We start from the raw sequence: 22,180 nt of genomic DNA, 5'->3' as shown, positions 1-22,180 counted from the left end.
CGGGAGGCTCCCCAGAAGCTCCCAGGACAGGGATCCGAGTGTACAGAGTAAATAGAAACAAGGACTCTGTCTCAAACAAGGTGCAAGGCAAGCACTGACACCAGAGGCTGTCCTCTGACTGGCACACCCCCATATTCACTCACAAGAGCACACATTCACGCGTAAGTGTGCAAATATAGTAATAACAAGCAAGCATCAACTTGACTCTGTCAAGTTCATATCTTAATTCTGCAGAGAATTTTAAGCAATCGGTTAAGAATTTTTCAAGAAAAAAATGTACCAATGCAAAAAAGAGAAAAACAGAGGATGAATCTATTCGACTGAACATAAGTTTAATAAAGCATCCTATGAAGGGCTTTTTTAGCAGGGAATAAACAATCACCACAACTCTCTGGTAATTATCACTAGCTTCATTTTATTAATGAGAAAGTGAGGACTTGAGAGTCAGAAACTGAAGGCACACACACACACACACACACACACACACACCAGCCTGACTGGAAAATCCATCTTCCTGCTCTACCACCTCAAGAGTTATTCTCAGACCTGACAGGCTGCTTGGATTCCACTAACAAATCTCCTCCCTCTGGATATTCAAGTCCTTTGTATTTAACACTTTTAAATCCCAAACATTCACCAAAGTAAATTTGGCCCCATTTGGAGGTAGATCCTTCAGTAAAATCTAGTATATTCATTTTTTATGTTTTCACCAATGTGGGTTGTAAAAATGCAACATATTTCTCTTATGTTCCAGGAGCCCCAGAAGATTAAGGGAGCAGACAGCCCACACAGAATTCACTGTATATTCTGCAGCACGCAACACATCAGCATCCATTTTATCTGGCAGCAGGAAGAGATATAAGTTAGGGCCCTACAATTATCCCTGTAGAGAGGCATAGCGAAGGGAATGTAGGCATTAACAGCTACAATAATGGCAACACAAATAGCCATCTGTACTTAGAGGCAGGCATGCCAAGAGCTTTTAAACACCCACATCCCTAATGCCACCCTCTCCTTCCATGCAGGTGGGCCAATTCCTTTCCATTCTTTTCCAACCCACATAATTTCAAAGGAATAGATAATCTGCTGCCAGGAACAAGAAGCAAAGAAAGCCACTGTACTTCTGAACACAAAAGACCAAAAAGTCTCCAATTGAATGAGCTGGCATTTCCCACTGCCCAGCCCTTCTCTTTGACATCTACCCTGCCCCTGGCTGCCTTAAAAATCCCCTTCCCATTTCCCTAGATATTCAGCTTTCCACTGCAATGTGGCTAGTACTGGTCTCCTCATTATAATAGAGCTACTGAGGGGGCTGGACAGGTGGCTCAGCGGTTAAGAGCACTGGCTGTTCTTCCAGAGGTCCTGAGTTCAATTCCCAGCAACCATATGGTGGCTCACAACCATCCGTAATGAGATCTGGTGCCCTCTTCTGGCCTGCAAGCATGCATGTAGGCAGAACACTGTGTACATAATAAATAAATTTAAAAAAAAAATAGTAATAATAATAATAATAATAGAGCTACTGAGGATAGAGTTTCTCCCCTCCCCCACACCAGGATCCTGATCAATACCTACAGAGAGTGCTGAGGACACCCGTGTAAAATAAAGATATGCTGGATCAATACAAAAAGTGCTGAATGAACAGGGAAGTGGGCTGTGGGATAGGAAAAAGTTGGTAGTAATTGGAGGTGCAAGGGTACAGGACTATCAGCACAGAAACCATGCTAGCTCAAATCTACACTGAAAAAACCCTGTCTGGTGAGCATATTTATATGGGAAAATTGGCTCTTAACAGTCTTTAACAGAGAACTTTAGAATAAGATAAAATTAAGAGCATCATTTACTTAAAACAAAACAAAAACCCACTTCTCATATTAGTGTTATATCCTCTAGCAGCTCTCTAAGGGCTCCTCTCTCAGCCTTTTGCTCACCATTTCCCCCATGAGGTCCCCAAGAAAACAAGGAATGCACTCCAATCCTCATAAATTCTCAGAAAGACTGTCTTCCCCACTTCTTCCAATTTGATTCTTAAGGCTGTCAAGAAGATGTGCAATTTATTACCAATTACAGCAAAACTCATTTGGGTGATGATGCATTTAATAACTCAATAAGGTACTGGGAAGAAGACATGTGAAAAGTCCCTACAACAGCACCTGCCCTGCGGGTCTTACCTGCACAGAGCTAACCTAGGACTGCTGGTTCTAACGTCCCCACCTTCCTTACTAACTACACTGGTAAAACCCAAACAGAACAGAGTGTGGCAGGTAAAGCAGTTAACAAGGTCTTGAGGCTGCTTCTGATTGCATCCTCAGTCACAGTTTTGCTTAAGATGTTTTCTCCCTTCTGATGAAAAACAGCAACTACTTTCAGGAGGCACTGGTCTTGACCAAATTTTATGTAATGGGGCATCAGAGCTTAAAGCAACCTCAGAAATAGCCTCTCCCAACCCTGAGCAGATGGAGGAAGGTTCACAGGAATCAAAAACTGCTATTGGCAGTTACACTGTCAAATCAAAAATGACAGAGCTGTATCTGATTTGCCCCCAGCAGTGCTCAACCCTTGACATGAACTGAACTGGATGAGCACAGTAACTCATGGGAAAGCTGGAACTATGGCCCATGACATCTTGCTTCAATACCCAGGCATACTCCTTCATCCCTTAACCAGCTTTGAGATTCCCAGACTGCCTTTCTTCTAACTACTCTAAAAATTACACATTTCTAAACTAGTTTCAAAAAACACCCCTATTCTATGTATTGGGGGATGGGGGTGAGGACTTGGGAGGAGTCAGTGGAGAGGAAGGGAGAGGTGATGTAAATACAGTTCTCATATAAAATCTTTTAAAAATAGCATTTAAACTGAGTGGTGGTGGTGCACTCCATCAGAGGCAGGCGGATCTCTGAGTTTGAGGCCAGCCTGGTCTACAGAGCAAGTTTCAGGACAGCCAAGGCTACACAGAGAAACCTTGTCTTGAAAACAACAACAAAATTTAAATTTAAAATGTAAATTAAAACATCCCTCTTTGTCCATTCAGAGTCTCTTCTAATAATTCTCTTAATTAACCAAGCTTCTCTCAAAATCCTCTCTGGAAATCCTCTTACATTAACTTACAAACCATCCTGAAGCCTGCTCCTCCTGCTTATTTGTGGCCTCCTAAACTAGTGGCAGCATAAAAACCAGGCAAGTTTTGAAATACAGATTCCTAAACCCCATCCACAGAATCCTGGTTTCGCTGCTCCCAATGAGATGTGGCTGTCAAGCACTGGATGTTTCTAAGGTCCTAAGGGGATTCTGATGCACAGATAGCAAAGGCTGACACCTCAGAAGTTCACCATTTTAAACACTACCAGTAGTTCTGGACTGATAAAATACCAAGGCAGAGGAGCTCCGGACAGAAGGCCTGCTGGAAGCGCTCCCTACTGCGCTCAGACAAGTCTGTCTGCAGAGTCCCAAAGCTCACTAACGACAACAACTGACTAGCATCCCACTAAGCTCCAAGAGCACAGAAGGAGAAAGGGCTGCATGGGAGGCTTTTTACTCAAAAACTTTTCGTTTTTCACTTTTTTTCTTTTAAACCAAGAATCCAGATGGTCTTTCTGCATCAAAAACAGCTTTCTGTGGTACATGTACAAACCCAACCCCAACAAGGCACAAGACTACATCATGCATTTTCATGTGCTGTCCTGTGCATATTTAACTCCTGTTAACTCTACGAAACCTATTCATCTTTCAAAACCCTTCAACCACTACCTTTAAGTGAGTCACTCAACAAACACTAAGACTCTACTACATGGAGAGTATGAACTGAAAATAAAAACCACATCTAAGCTGGGCGGTGGTGGCGCACGCCTTTAATCCCAGCACTCGGGAGGCAGAGCCAGGCGGATCTCTGTGAGTTCGAGGCCAGCCTGGGCTACCAAGTGAGTCCCAGGAAAGGCGCAAAGCTACACAGAGAAACCCTGTCTCGAAAAACTAAAAAACAAAAAAAACAAAAACAAAACAAAAACCACATCTATTTTAATGACTCTTATAAGGCCAGTTGATGGATTAAAAATGGAATGTTAGCCGGGCGGTGGTGGCGCACGCCTTTAATCCCAGCACTCGGGAGGCAGAGCCAGGTGGATCTCTGTGAGTTCGAGGCCAACCTGGGCTACCAAGTGAGTCCCAGAAAAGGCGCAAAGCTACACAGAGAAACCCTGTCTTGAAAAACCAAAAAAAAAAAAAAAATAAAAAAAATAAAAAAAAAAAAAATAAAAATGGAATGTTGTAGATCCAAAGGCAAATTATCCTGGGTTATCTTTAGTTCCCTAATCAGTCATTCACTATCTACTTCTACGTGAGTTCTAATATCTTCTTAATCAGCAGGTAAAATATCTGGAATGTATTAACAGACCAGCAGCCTCCACCATACCAAAGGCTGAGAATGTCAACAGGTAACATCTAACCTATAGTGTTCCCTGCTTTCCAGTAACTCACCCACTTAATGCTCTCATCAACACTTTTTTTTTTAATGCCACCAATTAGCCAGGCAGTGTTGGCTCATGACTTTAATCCCAGCACTCAGGAGGCAGAGGTAGGTGGATCTCTGTGAGTTCAAGGCCAGGCCCGTATACAGATCAAGTTCCAGGCCAGCGAGATGTTACACAGAGAAACCCTATCTCAAAAACCCAAAGGAGCGGGGAGAGCGCCGCCAATTTGTGATTTTCTTTTGTTATGTAACTATAATCATTCATGTAAACACTTCCAGATTGGAACACATCATGTGAGGCAACATGAAATCCACATTCCCAGGCCATAGTCACTAATATTTGACTTAGTATATGTTATCTCTTAGGTTAACGTGACAGCAGGTGTGTTTTGAATTGACACAGGCATTGGAGATATAGCAATGAAGCCAGGGATGGAAGTGCATGCCTTTAAACACAGCACTCAGGAAGGCCAAGGCAAGCCAATCTCTATGAAAGCAAAGCTGGCCTAGTCTACATTAGTTCCAGGCCAGCCAAAACAAGGCAGTGAAACTGTCTTTAAAAATAATAATAAAGCCAGGCGATGGTGGCACAAGCCTTTAATCCCAGCACTCATGAGACAGAGCCAGGCGGATCTCTGTGAGTTCAAAGCCAGACTGGTCTACAGAGCAAGATCCAGGACAGGCACCAAAACTACATAGAGAAACCGTGTCTCAAAAAAAAAACAAACCAACAAAAATAGTAATAATAAAATAAAATAAAAGCAATGAATAAAGTATAGAGTAGTCTCATGGTGCTTATATTCTATTAGGAAGTCAGATAATAAACTAGGAAACAAGATAATTCTACATGAAGCTGGGCATGGTAGTGCGTGCCTTTAATCCCAGCACTCAGGAGGCAGAGGTAGGCAGATCTCTGTGAATTCGAGGCCAGCCTGGTCTACAGAGCAAGTTCCAGAACAGCCAGGGCTACACAGAGAAACCGTCTCAACTCCCCTCCCTCACCAGAAAAAGATAACTCTAGACAGTGGTTAAGGTTAAGTGATAGCAGAAAGAGTAACAGCATAATGCCACAGTAGTTAATAATGGTGGTAGACTCATGGAGTCCTCAAGGCCAAATCAAGAACAAGAAACTTTGCCATGCACCATGCTCCTTTTCAGATTCTTAGTAGACAATAAATATTTTGTTTGTGTTTCTTGTTTTGTTTTGTTTTTTTGTTTTGTTTTGTTTTTGTTTTTTTTTTTTTTTTTTGGTTTTTTGAGACAGGTTTCTCTGTGTAGCTTTACGCCTTTCCTGAAACTCGTTTTATAGACCAGGCTGCCCTCGAACTCACAGAGATCTGTCCACCTGGCTCTGCCTCCTGAGTGCTGGGATTAAAGGCGTGCGCCACTACCGCCCGGCTTGTTTGCTTTTCTTAAGACAGGGTCTCTACATAACCCTAGTTGTCCTGGAACTCACTGCATAGACCAAGCTGGCCTCAAGCTCAGAGATCCACCTGCCTCCGTCTCCTGAGTTCTGAGACTAAAGTGTGTACCACCAGGCTTGGATCATAATGAATATTTTTAATAAATTAATTTTTAAAATATGAAGGAGAAAGTAGAAATTTCTAACTGGTAGCAGTAATCACAACCAACTAAAGGCCAAGAACCATGAAGCCTGAGTTGTTCTTATCATCTATGGGACTGTAGGCAATCCTTCTCTGTAAGACAGGCAGACCAAACAAACTGGGCTGGTATCATGCAGTGCACAGACAGGAACTTCCTGAAACTGAAGTGAGAGGTTGCTATCTACACAACTGCAGACTACTCCACCCTGCCAGGAGAAGTCAGAAATTGAATTTCACCAGGCATGGAGGCACACACCTTTAATCTCAGCATTCAGGGGGTGAAGACAAGAATAATAGGAGGTTCAGGGCCAGCCTCAAACATATAGTAAACTCAAGACCGACCTGGGTTACATGAGACCCTACCTCAAATTTCCTTGCTATATTCCATGTGCTCCTCCAGCATTCGATCTGTGTGGCCCTGGGCTCAATCCACCGCACTACATAAACATGGTCTAGTGGTGCATGCCAGTAATCCCAGCACTCAGGAAGTGGAGGCAGGAGGATGAAGTTAAGGTCACCCTGGGGAGCTACACAATGAGTTCAAAACAATCCTGAACTCTTGAAACCTGTCCTTAAAATTAGGTATAGTCAAACACAATCTCACACTCAGGTCAATCCACTGCCATACAGCTTGCTCCTCCAGCCCACACCATCCCTAAATTCTTCATAGTTCAAAGAGTCCAGACTCTAAATAGCTTTTGAATAAAAAACAGCAAAGAGGTAACAAGAGCTAGGGAACAAAAAAGAGAATAGTTCCTTCCCAAATGATCTAATGAGACCACAGGAAAGCCGTCATTACTGCCCCACAGGAAAGCAGCAAAGGTGTCACCAAAAGAGACGCTCTAACCTGGACTGTGTGCTCAACAGGCAGGACCCTAGGTGATGAGGTGCTTAAACAGGTACAAGCCATGTACACAGACATACGCCCCGCACAGGACAATGAGGAAGGAGGTCAGTTACACTTCAGACTGGCAAGATGCCCCAAAACACAGCAGGAATGGGCTATGAAGAGTGGGATGGAGAAGAGTGACAAATTCAGACGCCTGAGTCACTTAACCAAGTCCTGTCATGTGCAAGCTGAGCCCCATGGCTTGTGCACTGAGCTCCCTCAGCTAAAAGCAACGGGACTGCTGTCTGAATGGACAGCACCTGTGGTGGGGGTGGGAGAAGTTTATTTTTCTGAGTGCTAACTATTATAAATGACCAAACCTGAAAGTAAGCAGTTTAAAAAAGAACTAGTGTGTGTATTTTATTCACATTCATCTTCTAAGAATGCCTCTAGGGGACATGTGTCTTTAAACCCATCACATCAGAGGCAGAGAGAGGCAAGGGGATCTGAGTTCAAGTCCAGCCAGGGCAAAATAGTAAGACCACCTCAAAAAACAAAACAATCAAACAACAACAACAAAACCATAAAAGAAAGAATTATCAGCTAGGAGAGCTAAAAGTAAAGGCACTCCTCCCAACCTTTTCCACTACTACCCCATGGAAGAAGCAAGGTCAAAGCATTAACATCTATCTGCAAGCTGGCAATGCCAACCTCTGACTTATTAACCCAAACCCCTAGGCCTGTTGAGAAAATAGATCCAGTTTATAGCTGAAGCATTAGTCAGTCATCATTAACTCTTAAGATTGATGGGTGGGGTATTTGGAAAGATTTTAAAAATAAAAACCTACTACATAAATGACATAGGGAAGAAAACTGGTGAGCAGCCCATTTTCAAGTATCTGTGATCAGTTTGGCATTTTAACTTCCAGTTTTGTTTGTTAATGACAACAGGAGAATATTCAAAATGGTTCAAGTGTGTTTCAAATTCCCCAACTGTAATACTGACTAATGCAGATAACTCTTCCATCTTGCATTTGTGAAACTGCTACTTGTTAACAACACACAAAGCACGCACTGGCTTCTGAATGCCACACACTAATGTCACACTGCTGCAACAATCAAGAATGAAGAACATATCTGGGTGTACTTCAAATCCTAAGGCTCTAAAGAGACAGATGTGCTAAAGCAAAGACCAGATCCTAACTATTGCACTGGCTAAGCAGCAGGAAGTGTCTTGTCAAGCAATTAATGCCACAAATAAATGCACTGAGTGTGAGCTTATTCTTTTAAAAAATATTTTGAAAATTAACCTGATTTCCCAAAGTTATCAACAGCCATAAAGAACTTCTCAAAATTCAAAGGCTGACTGGGAAATACTTCAGCCCTAAAAGCAATGAAGAAATGGCATTAAAATGGAAAAGTAATTAAATAAAACCGGCTTCTTCCAGTGATAACTAATGCTCCTATTTACAACCAGCCAACCTCTAGGGAATTAATCTGCCAGGCCAGTCTACAGAGTAGTACAACAGCAGGGACTCAACCCACAGAACCCTCTAGAGGAGACAAAAGATGGAAACTTATTCAAACTGTGTAAGATCATGATCCAAGGTCCATAAGGCAAAGTCTCAGATAGAAAAGGGCCCCAGATTTCTAGATGCTTAATGGCTGCTGCACCTAAAAATGAGATAATATAGTCTTATCTGATCTTCTTTCTTCAGTCCAAAACAAACAAACACACACACACACACACACACACACACACACACACACACACACAAAAAAAAAAAACCCACTGTTGACCACCTTTAATACACCAGAAACTGGATGGGTGTAGCATGAATCTTAAAAGTTCTTATTAATAAAAATCAAACCTGAGCCAGGTATTGGGGTGAACTGGAAGATCAGAGAACCAGAACAAGCCACAGCTAACCTCACTTGGCCAACTTCTCAGCTGGTCTTGTTTCCTCAGACTGGAAGCTTCTGTGTCCTCATCCCAATGGCTCTCTGCTGAACTGTGCTCGAAAGCCTGAATGCTTAACCAGCCAAATGCTTCTAGTTTCTAGTCCTCACGCCTTATATATCTTTTTGCTTTCTGCCATCACTCCCTGGGATTAAAGGCTCGCTTTCTGGGATTAAAGGTGTGAGTCACCATGCTTGGCTGTATCCTTGAACATAGGATTTCTGCCTCTGGAATGCTAGGATTAAAGGAATGTGCTACCACTGCCTATCCTTTATGTTTAATATTGTAGCTGTTCTCTGACCCCAGATAAGTTTATTAGCATGCACAATATTTCGGGGAACATAATACCACAGATGGGGTATATATACCTTCCCAAAACAAAATAAAATTAATTCTGTTATTCATGTGATGATATTGGTACAATGGTGTCTTGTTTTGTTTTTTCTTTTTAAAGACAGGGTCTCATGTATCACGTAGTCCAGTTTTCAAATGACCTTAAACTTCTGATGCTCTGAGTGCTAGGACTATAGGTATTCACAACCAGAACTGGTTTTTGTTTTTTGTCTTTTGTTTTTTTAATTTATGTGCATTGGTGTGAAGGTGTCAGATCCCCTGGAATTGGGAAGTTACAGGCAGTTGTGAGCTGCTATGTGGGTGGTGGGAATTGAACCCGGGTCCTCTGAAAGAGCAGCCAGTGCTCTTAACCACTGAGCCATCTCTCCAGCCCCAGAACTGGTTTTATGCTATGCTGGGGGATCAAACCCAGGGCTTGTTTCATATACTGAAACAAGGTGTCGGTATGTAACACTGCCTGGCCTGGAACTCAATTTGTAGACCAGGTTGTTCTTGAAGTCATAGAGATTCTGCCTCTGCCTCCCCAGTGTTGGTATTAAAGACATGTGCACAGGAACCAAATACAATACAACATCATTTACCCTGAAAACCTGGAATGTATGTGTTCTATACAAAAGGAATCCTTGTCTCTCCAACCATTAAACATCTAATTAAATACAGGCCTTACTGTTCACCAGGCACTGCGCTAGATACTAGGGGAAATGGTCAAGCATAGCACTCATTCACCCTGGAGGAACTCAATGTGAATCATATGAAGTCAACAGGCATTTACAGCATGGTCTGCTCTAGTTTAGATCTCGAATGTCCTCAAGTCATGTCTCCAGGTCTTGGTCCCTAGTCAGTGGCACTACTGAAAGGTGCCAGAACCTTTAAGGAGTAGTGTTAAGCTGGAGGTTTCGGGACAAAAATCTACACCCCTATACCCCCAGGCAGAAGCTGATGCTTGCAGAAGTCAGATTTCAGATTCCGGAGTGACTACTGGACTCAGGACACACCTACCAGACCCCCAAATCCAAGCAATTCTCCAATACCTTATCAAGCACGTCACTACTCCCACCCTGCTCTAGTCCAAAGCCCCTTACCCAGCCCAGCCCCTCGACTTCATGGACCTCCTACTGTGAGACCAGGAACTCGCCTGCCCAAAGTGACTAAGCCCTGAATAAACTTTTTCATTCAGCTCAACTGGACTTATTGCAGCGGTGGAGGAGAAGCCATTCAGGTGGCCCTAGTGGAAGGCAGTTAGGTCACTAGGAGTGAGTGCCCTTAACAGAGATAGAAGGGCCCTGGCCTGCTTTTCTCTCTTTACCTTCCACTGTTGTGAGTGAACAGGCTTCCTGTACCCCATACTCTCAACACACTGTTCTGGCCACCACATGTCCAAAGCAGGAGGGCCAAGGGACCATAAACCAAAACACCTAAATCCTTTTCTCCTTTGACAGCTGATTATCCTGGATAATTTGCAACCATAGTAGAAGGCTGACACACAGATCACAAAGACCACTGAAACACTGACGGGCAGAGGTGTGATCACAGATGCTTTTCAGAAGATCACTCTAAGGTCACTATGGTGCAGTGACAGGAATCAAGAGTGACAAAAAATGGGAGTAAAGGGATCATTTAGGAGGCTATAAGCAATGGCTGAAACTGGGCAAATGGTGGCATTGGTTCCTGAGTTATATGTCAGGAGTTTTGCCACCAAAACCAGATGGGAACCCTCAGTTTTATACAATGCTAGATCTTCAGTGGCTACAAAGTAAGGAAATACAGATGTAAGCACGCAGGACACAGGCAGACACAGCTAGCTAAATGCAGGTAAGCCACAAAAAGCAAATTGGAAACTGTCGCCATACAGATAAATAGTTAACCATAGATGTGTTTGCCCAAGTAGAGCATACATAATAACCCAAAATGAAAGGCCTGGAGTCCATCTTTCCCTGAGAGGACTGGGAAAGAGCAATGGCAGACAGAGAGAGGGAACAGTTTCAAAGGATAGTGCCAGAGCAGCAGCAGAATGGAGGTACTGCAAGGACAAGACGGCAGGAAGGGAAACCCACCAGGATCAGCACAGGGTGAACGGGGATGTGGAGGAAAACAGTAGTAGCTGAGGGAAAAACCCGACTCTATCAAGTTCAAACGGATGGATAGCTATTGCAAGAAGGGGATTGTAGAAGGGAGAAGAGTGAGTCGGGCGGTGGTGGCGCACGCCTTTAATCCCAGCACTCGGGAGGCAGAGCCTTTAATCCCAGCACTTGGGAGGCAGAGCCAGGAGGATCTCTGTGAGTTCGAGGCCAGCCTGGACTACAGAGTGAGTTCCAGGAAAGGCGCAACACTACACAGAGAAACCCTGTCTCGAAAAACCAAAAAAAAAAAGAAGGGAGAAGAGTGAAAAGAAGCAGGAAGTGAACATAGTCATGGGACAAAACATGCTGGATTTCAAACATTCTGTTCACAATTGATGAAACAAAACAGAAAGACAGGTCAAAATCTAGGAAACCCAGGAGCACTTCCTGCAGGAGAAAAGGGGCACAAAGGAAGGAGGACAGATCGGTGGGGCTGTGAGGTGGTTCCTTGGGTAAAAGCACTTGCCATACTTGTAAGGACACTTGTAAGAACAAGAATTCAAAACCCCAGATCCAAGTGAAAAGGCACAAACGGCAGGAGTCCTGGGCTAGGAAAGGCTAGAAAGCATGTGGGCAGAAGGCAGCCAGCGCCTGCACTGAAATAGGCTGGGTTTGCAAGGATACTGACCAAAGGGTTGTGTAAGCAAAGAGCACACTAACAATTTGAACAAGCTGGAGAGGAGAACAAAGAGGAAGAAAGACAAGAATACAGAGGCCAAAGCCCAACGCCCCCATTCCTAAGTGACACTGGAGGCACAAAGGCTGCAAGTGCCTGAAGCCAAGACTAGGCAGACTTAATGCGAGGACACTGTAACCTTTTCAGAAATGAAGTAGCTCCAGCCTGACAGAGCTAGGCCTTAAAATAGGTGGGAGGGGAGATTACAGTCAGTAGAGCAGATGTTAAATCTTCCCAGAGGCACTGGAGTCTCCTAAAATAATGGTCCACAGTCCAAGAGCCAGAAGTTGTTTGTTTTAAATGAGGAGGGGTTGGTAAGACAAACAAGTGACATCAGAATGTGAGACACCTGGGACTTTGCCCCAGGGCAGAGTGCTCAGGGACGTGCAATGGAGAAGGAAGAGCGGCCAGGAGAAGACCCTCACCTCCCTTGACAGGAACACTAGGAGCAACCAATGAGAGGACAGGACCCTCTGAAAGAAACAGGGCTCAGTTAAAAGGAGCAGGACTAAGCCAGTGAGGAGGCTCAGGAGGAGCTTTGCTACTACACAACAGCAAAATGGACAAACCACACGAGAGCGAGCCACTGACAATCAGGTCCAGGGGGAAAACCAAAGTTGGCTGGGCCTGGGACTGGAACGCCCGGGCACCTGAGCTGTACCTTCTGCATGCAGACAAGAGCTGCAGCGCTGTGCCCTTGGGCCACTGCAAAGTTCTTAAGAATTGGTTTGTGCTTGTATTTCCCCAGATCAGACAAGAGAACTCTAAATGGAGTCACTTATGATCTCGATCAATTCAGGCTAGCAGGCCTAACACTCAGTCTCCTGACACCTCGGGCAGTAATGACTAACCAATAAGTGTCAGGTAAATAACTTATTACTTCAAGACTCAAGAACTTTGATGCCTTTAAGTGAAAAATAAAATAATACGTGTTACCGACCTAATAATATACATAGCTCTTCTGTACCAAGTGCTGTACCTGTCACATAACATACCTTTAATCTCCACAAATCTATGAGGTAGAAACTACTAGCAACACCTTACAGGTGAGGACATCCAGCCGCAAAGAAGGAACTTGCCTGCAAAGCCAAGCGGCTTTAAACTCGAGACTTCTACCAAGAAAGGGCTTGTAAATACAATGAGAGCCAAAACTATGGGACATTTACACAAGTCAAAATTTTCTAACAATCACATTAAAAAGGTAAAAAGAGGTGAGACTGATTTAATAATATATTTTATTGAATCTAATATATCTGAAATATTGGAATTTCACATATTGAGATAAACACATGGTATTTTTAAAAGCATAATGAAATATTTCACATAACTTTTGTAGTAGTTCTTCAAAGCCTATGTTTAACATGTGCAGTGCATTTGAATGCAGACCAGCCGGTTAAGGTCCTTGACAGCCGACTGCGGCCAGCAGTGACGACCTGTGTGCAGTGTCTGCTCTGCAGCTTGTTCCCCTTGCAGAGTGTGGTATACTATGTGAAACACCAAACACCCAAAGGCTTCTTTCTCTTTTCTTCACTTGGCTAGCTCACTTATACAGGTCCCAAAGCTGGAGAAGACAGTGCTTCATTGTTTGCTGCCAGCAAAAGGAAGGACCCCTTTGAAAACCCCAAAAGAAATGAATTCTCCCTATAAAGCACCAAAACCAAGAGCACAGAAAACACTGCCTGCAGCTTCATTAACTGGTGCTCCCTCGCAATCTACTGCACACACTGACCTAGCACTAAAGGCAAGATGTGGTTTGACCTCAAGCAGAGGGTTGTGAAAGAAATGGAAGAGTAAAAAGCAGAGGGAGTCAGGCATAGTGAAGCATGCCTTTAATCCCAGCACTTGAGTGGCAGAGGCAGAGACAGGTGGATCTCTGTGAGTTTGAGGTTGGCCTGATCTACATCTAGTCTACATAGTGAGTTCCAGGACAGCCAGGACTATGTAGAGAGACCCTGTCTCAAATAAAAAGTGGAAGCAGTGGAGTTAAGAGCACTGGCCACTCTTCCAGACAACCTGAGCTCTATTCCCAGCACCCACATGATGGCTCACAACCATCTGTTAACTCCAATCCCAGGAGGATGCTGGGCCCTCTTCTGGTCTTTCCAGGTACTGCATACACAACGGTTCAGACATACATGCAGGCAAAACTTTACCCACGCACATAAAATAAAGATTCAAATATTTAAAAACTAAGTAAAGGAATAAAAGCAGGAGGGAAGCAGAGCAGCACATCTGGCTTTCTCTAGTTAACTCCTTTGACACTCCCTCCCACCAATGCTACCTCCTAGAATCCTCAATTTAAAGAAGGACCAACCAAACCTGGAGTCCTTTAAGAGAGTGATCCCCACTAAAAAAATCTACTCTAGTGTAATCAATGCACCCTTCTCCTCCTCCTCCACAATTTCTAGACTCAGATCATTATGGAAGGGAAAGTCCAGCTGTGTGAGTCACTACAGAATGAGAGCAGGAGGAGGAATCACAGTGTATCACACATGATCCCACTCTGACCTCACAAAAGCTACTTCTGATTTCTCCCAAACAATGTCTCTTCTCCCTTCTTAAGATTCTTTTCCTAATGCAGGAAATGACAGATTCACAACCAAAGACCTCACAGAAATACTAGCCAGTATGTGTGACCACCGGTACCAGGGGTCTCCCACAATACATAGTAGACCAGAATCCACCAAGTGAGAAAAGAATGTTTTAATAGTATCTGCTAAAGTCAATACCTCTGACTTAAGTAAAACTTTGAAAAGAAAAAATGTCCGAAAAGAAAAAATGTCTGGCTGAGGAAATAGTTCTGTGGGTAAAGTATTTGCTGCATGAGTATAAGGGACCTGAATCTGAGTCCCCAGAATCCACACCAAGCCAAGGGTGGTATACAAGTCTATATCCCAGCACTCCCATTGGCAAGATGGGAGGCAAGAGACAGGAGGGTCGCCAGAAGCTTGTGGACCTGTTAGCCTGGCTTTAGCAGTGGCAAAAATCACCAAGGAGGCTCTATCTCAAACAAGGTGGAAGGTGAGGACTGATATGCAAGGCTGTCCTCTGACCACCTGCCCACTGTAGCACACACTTACCTACACCCACACATGTGAATGCATACACATCACACATATACTCACACTCACACACACACACACTCACCGGGGGAAAAGACACCAAGAAATACAAGTCTGCTGAAATCCAAAAACTAGCTCTAGGGAAGCGAGGTTCGTCTCTTGGGCCTCACATGACAAAGATCTTCAAGCACTGTTGATTAAGAAAGAAGACATCTATATCTGTGTTTTAGTTATTAAAAAATTCTGTACACAAAGGGACAAAAACAAAGAAAGAAAGAAAGAAAGAAAGAAAGAAAGAAAGAAAGAAAGAAAGAAAGAAAGAAAGAAGACTCTGAAGTGTTTCTTTGGACAAGTTCAAGCCCACCAGCCTCAGTACTGTCAATCTACTTTGCACTGTGCCCAAAACTGGTCACACATCAATTCTAGAAGGAAAAGTGGCTGCACACAGGTCCTGATCACTACCAGAATGAACAGCAGTGCTCCAGAGAGAAGGCACCAATTCTACACAAGAACTTCTCAGTGACTGACAGGAAAGAAAACAGACTTTTCCTGGCATTGTGCACCTAACAAGGACCCGGTAGGCACCCCGCTTATAAGACCTCAAGAACTAAGGAGCAATCTGTCCCATTTGCTCTCTCTACACCCACATGGCAATCCTTCAAAATCTCTGAATTACAATGATTCATATGAATTTGATCCACATACTCCTTGGGTGGTCAGTCTTCAGCCACTACAGACAGTCACATGATTGAAGCAGCCCAAACCGGAGACACTAGCCAAACCATCATGAGAATGGAAGAAAGGCTGCCTTCAGAAGAGATGTAGAGATTACTAAAAGCCAATGAAGCCAGGCGTGGTGGCCTGCATCTTATCTCAGAAAGGAGAGGCAGGCAGAAGTCTGTGAGTTCAAGACCAGTTTGATCTACACAGCCAGCTCCAGGCCAGCCAGGCCATCAGTAACACTGTCCCTAAGCAAGACACAAGACACCAAATACTCTACATGCTTCTTCCTCCCACTTTTTCTTTTTCTCTACAGAATTTTATTTCTTCCACAAATGTTATTTACTACGGCATGATTTTGTGAAACATTTTGCAGTAACAAAGAGTCAAGGAGGTCCTGCAAGCAGTGGATGGCAAGCAGAAGGGAGGGAAACCAGACCAAGAGACTGTTTCCAGGGTGAAACAAAGTTACAGAGGACACCAGGTTTAAGACAAAAATAATTACTGACAGTTTCATTGAAGAATCTAAAAGTTATCCTAACATGGCAGTGGTGTACGCCTGTAATCCCAACACCTGAGAGGTCAGGAGTACAAAGTCATCTCCAGCTATATCATGAATTTGAGGCCAGCCTGGTCTTCATAAGACCTTGTCTTAGGAAAAAAAGAAAGAAAGAAAGAGCCAGGCGGTGGTGGCGCACACCTTTAATCCCAGCACTCGGGAGGCAGAGCCAGGCGGATCTCTGTGAGTTCGAGGCCAGCCTGGACTACCAAGTGGGTTCCAGGAAAGGCGCAAAGCTACACAGAGAAACCCTGTCTCAAAAAACCAAAAAAAAAAAAAGAAACAAAGAAAATAGTCACAAGAATTTTTTCATTTGGATTAGGTAACAGTCTTTATCTTTCCCCCTTCTTTTGTTTTTCCTTTTCCCAGTCAGTGTCAAAGCTAAAACTATTTATTAAATTCCAGTTCAATTTGATGTTAAATATAGTCATATCTTTCTCACAACAAAACAGCGATTTATGACCCTATACTATTCATCACCCACTTCAACTGATAGTAAATAAGGGATGAGTTTCCATACTGTCACCAACTAAATCCTGAACCCTCTATAAATCCCTTTCCCACACTACCATACACACAGCTGAGCCTCAGACAATACCTCTAACCAGGTTCTAGTTCACACAGGAGGGTAGGGCTAGGATGGACTCAATCGAAGCTACACAAATGAGGAATCACAGAAGTGAACCACACTCCAGCGGTGGAGAAGGAAAAAGCTTCCGACCAAATCATGGAAGTTATGGGGAAGGGGTGATCTCTCCACCGCCACGTGACAAAGGATTAGTAACAGAGCTAAGGAGCCAAAGCTACTTGGGACTTTCACTCCTCCTCCTTCCTTACGAATTTCTGACCACAGAAAATTCCTCCAATAAGTCAGGAAGAATCAATGCCACAGAAACCATTTTGGTATGTCTAATCACGTTTTCAAGGGCAACTTGAGGAAACCAACAAAAGAAAACAGCCCAGGCCAGCTCCAGAGGGGCCCGCATAGTTGGAAAGGTAAGTTGAGTTTTTTAAAAGAAATTACCATTAGCTGAAAGGTCAGAGTATTCAACCCAAGTATGCACATAGTAACCACAGGATTTTTTCCTACAGGTTTTTCAGTTTTCAGCCAAGATAACAACAAGATAGTCATAATTAGAACTCTGTGAGTTCAAGGCCAGCAAAGTACAAACTGACCTGCTTTAAAGCAGTTTTTTTTTTTTTTCTGCTTATTTATTTCATTGTGTGTGTACTCATGAGCCTGGTATCCACAGAGATCAGAAAAGGGCACTGGATCCCCTGAAACTGAAGTTAGAGATGACTGTGAGCCACCAAATGGGTGCTGGGAACCAAACTCAGGTCCTCTGGCAGACCAGCCAGTGCTCTAAGCCATTGAGGCATTCCTCAAGCCACAAACTGACCTTTTAAAAAGAACTGATACAGCCGGGCGGTGGTGGCGCACGCCTTTAATCCCAGCACTCGGGAGGCAGAGCCAGGCGGATCTCTGTGAGTTCAAGGCCAGCATGGTCTCCAAAGCAAGTTCCAGGAAAGGCGCAAAGCTACACAGAGAAACCCTGTCTCGAAAAACCAAAAAAAAAAAAAAAGAACTGATACAATAATCAATGCTTGAGGCCTGTCCAACCCAAGACCTACATGCAGAGACAGCTACAGATGCAGCCCAACACAAGCTCATAAACTTACTTAAACATGAAATTGTGTCCTTTTTTTGTAAGTCAATTGCGCAGTTCTCAAATGTGAACTTTGTAAATGACAACATCATGTCACAACAACAAAAGGTTAAGTCCCTGCGAGTAATCTGCCTTCCATACTGTGAGGCAGACAGTACCTCAGTGCTCAACAGACCAGGAAGCAATGAACAGCCATGCTCACAGTCCCACCGAGGACAGGACAAACTTACAGGACACTCACAGTCCCACTCACAGGACAAAGGCTCGTTTTCATGAATTCATGAAGGCACATGTGAAACACCAAACATACACAAATACATTATTGATTTTATACTATCTAAAAGGAGGACATGTAAAAGCCATAGATTCTAGGAAAATGGCAAAATGCCTACCCATATATATTTAAAAGGATCCGTAGAGCTGGAAACAATAAATCAACAGACTAACAACCCCAAGACAGACCTGACTTTAAATAAATGCTATGGATGTGTAACAAAAGGAAGACTTTGAAGCTCTGACTTCTGCATTTATGATGCTTATTCATAACCTTTGCCTTATACTTAACCTTGAGGAAAAAAGAAAGGGAACTGAAGAGGATTAGAAGAAAGACAAAGAAAGCAAGGGAGGAGGGGAGGCAAGAGGCAGGGAGCTTAGGGCAGTAACTCAAGAAGGGCGAATTAAGTGTTTTCGCTCCTTAAAAATCTCCCGTGTTTCTTGGGCTCAGTGGCTCATGCCTGTAGGCCAGCACTGCGGAGGCTACAGCAGGATTACCAAGGTCCAGGCCAGCCTGGGCTACTTAGTGAAACTATCTCAAAACAGAGAAAGACTCCTTGATCTCTTGCACCTTCTATAGTAAGGGTCCTGTCTTCAGCTGTGCCCACCCAGAGGGACCCCCTACTCACCCCAGCTTTGACTGTTCCTTCCCAGCAGCATACCTCCTGCCTGCAGGCCCTGAAGACATTTCACTGAGACTTGGCATTCTTTCACTCCCCACTGACAGCTCTATTAGTTCATCTCATTTACTACAAACAAATATTTATTGGGTGACAACTGTGTTCCTTGTAATTAAAGAGAGAAAGGAAGAAAAGTCTAGTTCCTAGTCCCCATCTTCAGAAACTGCAGCCTCGGGAGAGATTTTCAGTAGTAAACTTCTTAGCACGGCATATAATAGGACAGAATCGCGGGGCGTGATGGCGCACACCTTTCATCCCAGCACTTGGGAGGCAGAGGCAGGTGGATCTCTGTGAGTTAGAGGCCAGTCTGGTATACAAAGAGAGTTCCAGGACAGCCAGGACTACACAGAGAAACTCTGTCTCAAAACCAAAACAAAACAGAAACAAACAGAAAAAGAATGGGAAAGAAAAGGACTACAGAAGGGAACAGTCAAGCATTCAGCTAAACAAAGCAAACTGCTACCATTGGGCATCTCTAAGGGACCAACAGAAATTGGAGGTGGTGGTCACTGTGACCAATGGCTTTGTATCTTAGAGTGTGCGTGTGTGGATGGAATATTTGTAAGAACAGATTTACATGTTAACTGACTAGGTGTGGTGGTGGTGCATACCTGTAATCCTAGCACTCAGGAGGCTGAGCCAGGAGACCACAAGCCCAATACCAGCCTAAACTACAAAGCAAGACTCTTTTCTTTTTTTAATGTTTAAATTAAATTTTTTAAAAAATGGAAGTAAAAAAGAAACTTCAAAAAAGTGATAATGTCTAGTTAATCTATTGTCCTTAGGCCTGTCGAGCACAGTGCCTAGTGGTTAACTGGAGCTCCACAACCGTCACCAGATGATGTGGCAGGGCTTACACAGCAGAATGGAAGAAGAGAAAATCATATTCCACAAAGTACTGCCTTGGATGGCCACTGTTCTTTAAGTTGGTGTAGCTTCTGGACCTCCAGACTACTGGAGAGCCCTTCCCTGCGGGCCTGGGACTGGGCCTGCTCAAATATAAGGCAGCACCCCTGCCCTCTAGCCACTAGATGCCAGCATCTCCACAATTAGCAAAGTCCAATGATGGCCTCCAGCCGAGAACAAAGTGAATTCCAGCCCTCCACCACCTCCACCTTCTCAGTCTCCAACGTGTGAAGCATTCCCTATCCAACCTGCCCAGTGATTTCAATGTTCAATCTTGTTTGTTCAACACTTAAACTGACAGACATATCCTCACTCTAGACTCCAAGTTCTTATTTCCAGGGGTCACCCCGCCAGTCACCCACCAGACCTTCAGGATTCATCACTACCCAAACCTGCAACGTCCTCATCTCAGGCTCAGATCTCAGGCTCCTCCTACCTGTCCTTCTCTTCTCCTACTCCTTTAGTCTACCCAAACCCATCTGCCTCAGCAGCAGATCAGTGCTTGGTCCTGAGTAATGGCATTAGACTACATTCATGGACTTGTAAGTCTGTGTGATAAACTGAAGAGAACTGGGGCTGGCAAGATGGCCCAACAGGTAAGGGAGCTTCCATGCAAGCCTGGCAACCTCAGTTTGATCCCTACAACCCACATAATAGTGGAAGGGAAGAACTGTTTCCACAAAGTTATCCTAACCTACACAATGTACACCATGGCATGTGTGTCTACACACATGTACCATTCATACATACATACATAAATCATTCATATACCTAACAACAAATTTTGGAAAAAAAAAATTTAAACCATCCAGACCACCTGACTCCAAGCCTGAGAGTTCCTCACAAGTCCTTACTACTTGTCTTGTTTCATTTGGGGTTTTTTGTTGTTGCTGCTGCTTCTGTTTTAATTTTTTAATTAGCATACAAAGGGTCAGAGATAATTATGACATTGTAAACAAAGTATGTTTTAGAAGATCCTCCTCTCCCTCATGTTCCCAACTCCCCTGTCCCCCATCCCCTTATAACCTCCCCGCCCTGTCTTTCTTTCAGGTCATAAAAGTATGCAACAAAGAGCCTGGAGAGGTGCTCACTGATTAAGAGCACTGGATCCTCTAGCAGAAGACCTAGGTTCAATTCCCAGCACCCACACGGTGACTCACAACTCCAGCCCCAAGGGAACCTACACCCTCTTCTGGCCTCCACAGATACCAGGCATACAAGTAGTACACAGACATACATGCAGGCAAAACACCAAACACATAAAAATAAGCACAATTTTAAAAACATATGGAAAGGCTCAAAAATGTGCATGTTACCTATGCACAGGGGCCATGCTCACCTTTTCTGTACAGTTCCCATTTCAGTGTTATGTGCTGCCCACGTGAGCCCTGTTCGTTTTCTGATATACAGGGTCTTGATATACAGTCTGACCTTGTACTCATAGTGATCCTCTCGCCTTACCCTCCCAAGCACGGCATTGTAAGTGTTTACCACTACTCTCAGACCAAGAGCAGCTACTTCTACAGTCTTCCTCCTATCCAGCAAAAGCACTGGACACCCACTATTCTCCCTTCCCTAACCTCACAGTCATGAGACACTAAAAACAAAACAAAACAAAATCTAGGCCAGCCTGGACTACATGAGTCCCCATTTCAAAAACCAAACAAACAAACAAAAAGAGTCACTTGGCCCCTACTGAATCCAAGGCAGAACATTTTTTACCAGCTTTTGTCTCATGAGGTAATTGCAGGGTAAGCAGCCTGGCAAAAGTTTTAGCAAGTTAGAGCCAAATCCTTCTTAAGATGTGTTCTAAACTTTTTCTTGACCTAAAAGCTTAGACAAGTGTCTTAAAAGCAGTTCTAGTGAGCCATTTTTGGTAACATGTGAGCAAAATTATTTTTAGCTGGAAAAGTTGATTTCAGTCCCTCTCTCCTAACTCAGAGGTTCTGACCAGGTTCAGCTCCAGCTTTGTTTTCAGTTGTCTTTGAGTGGATTCAGAGTATAGAACCTTCAGCTCCAAAGGAAGAACAGCTTTCTCCAAAAGAGACAGACAGTCACAATGTGCTAACACCCAGGGTTCACGGAAACCACCACTGGCCTAGCTGCACCTACTCAGTGCACTATGGCAACGGAGCACTTACTCCCGGGAGCTTCTCAAAGTTTCTCAGGATCAAGCCAGCTGCAGCATCCCAGGCTATGAAATGCAAAACCTACACCCGAATGGGAGCAAGGGCTTTGCATGAATTAAAAAAATAGCACAAAGGTCAAGCTGTTTCCACCGAGCAAACTGTGATTCCAAACT

At 43.8% G+C, this 22,180-nt stretch overlaps 1 protein-coding gene and 1 non-coding gene across 23 annotated transcripts in view; both read right to left on the bottom strand.

Moving 5' to 3' along the window:
- Rbfox2 (RNA binding fox-1 homolog 2) overlaps positions 1 to 22,180 on the bottom strand; it is a 247,547-nt gene that overhangs the window by 205,132 nt on the left and 20,235 nt on the right. The gene's annotated exons all lie outside the window — the stretch shown is intronic.
- Positions 21,160 to 21,267, bottom strand: LOC131897293 (U6 spliceosomal RNA). Its single transcript, XR_009375644.1, has one exon. It is a non-coding gene; the product is annotated as a U6 spliceosomal RNA (small nuclear RNA).

This window comes from Peromyscus eremicus, chromosome 20, assembly GCF_949786415.1.
Source record: "Peromyscus eremicus chromosome 20, PerEre_H2_v1, whole genome shotgun sequence".
NCBI lineage: Eukaryota > Metazoa > Chordata > Mammalia > Rodentia > Cricetidae > Peromyscus > Peromyscus eremicus.
Note: the sequence above shows the minus strand (reverse complement) of the source record. Positions and strands in the feature narration are given on the sequence as shown.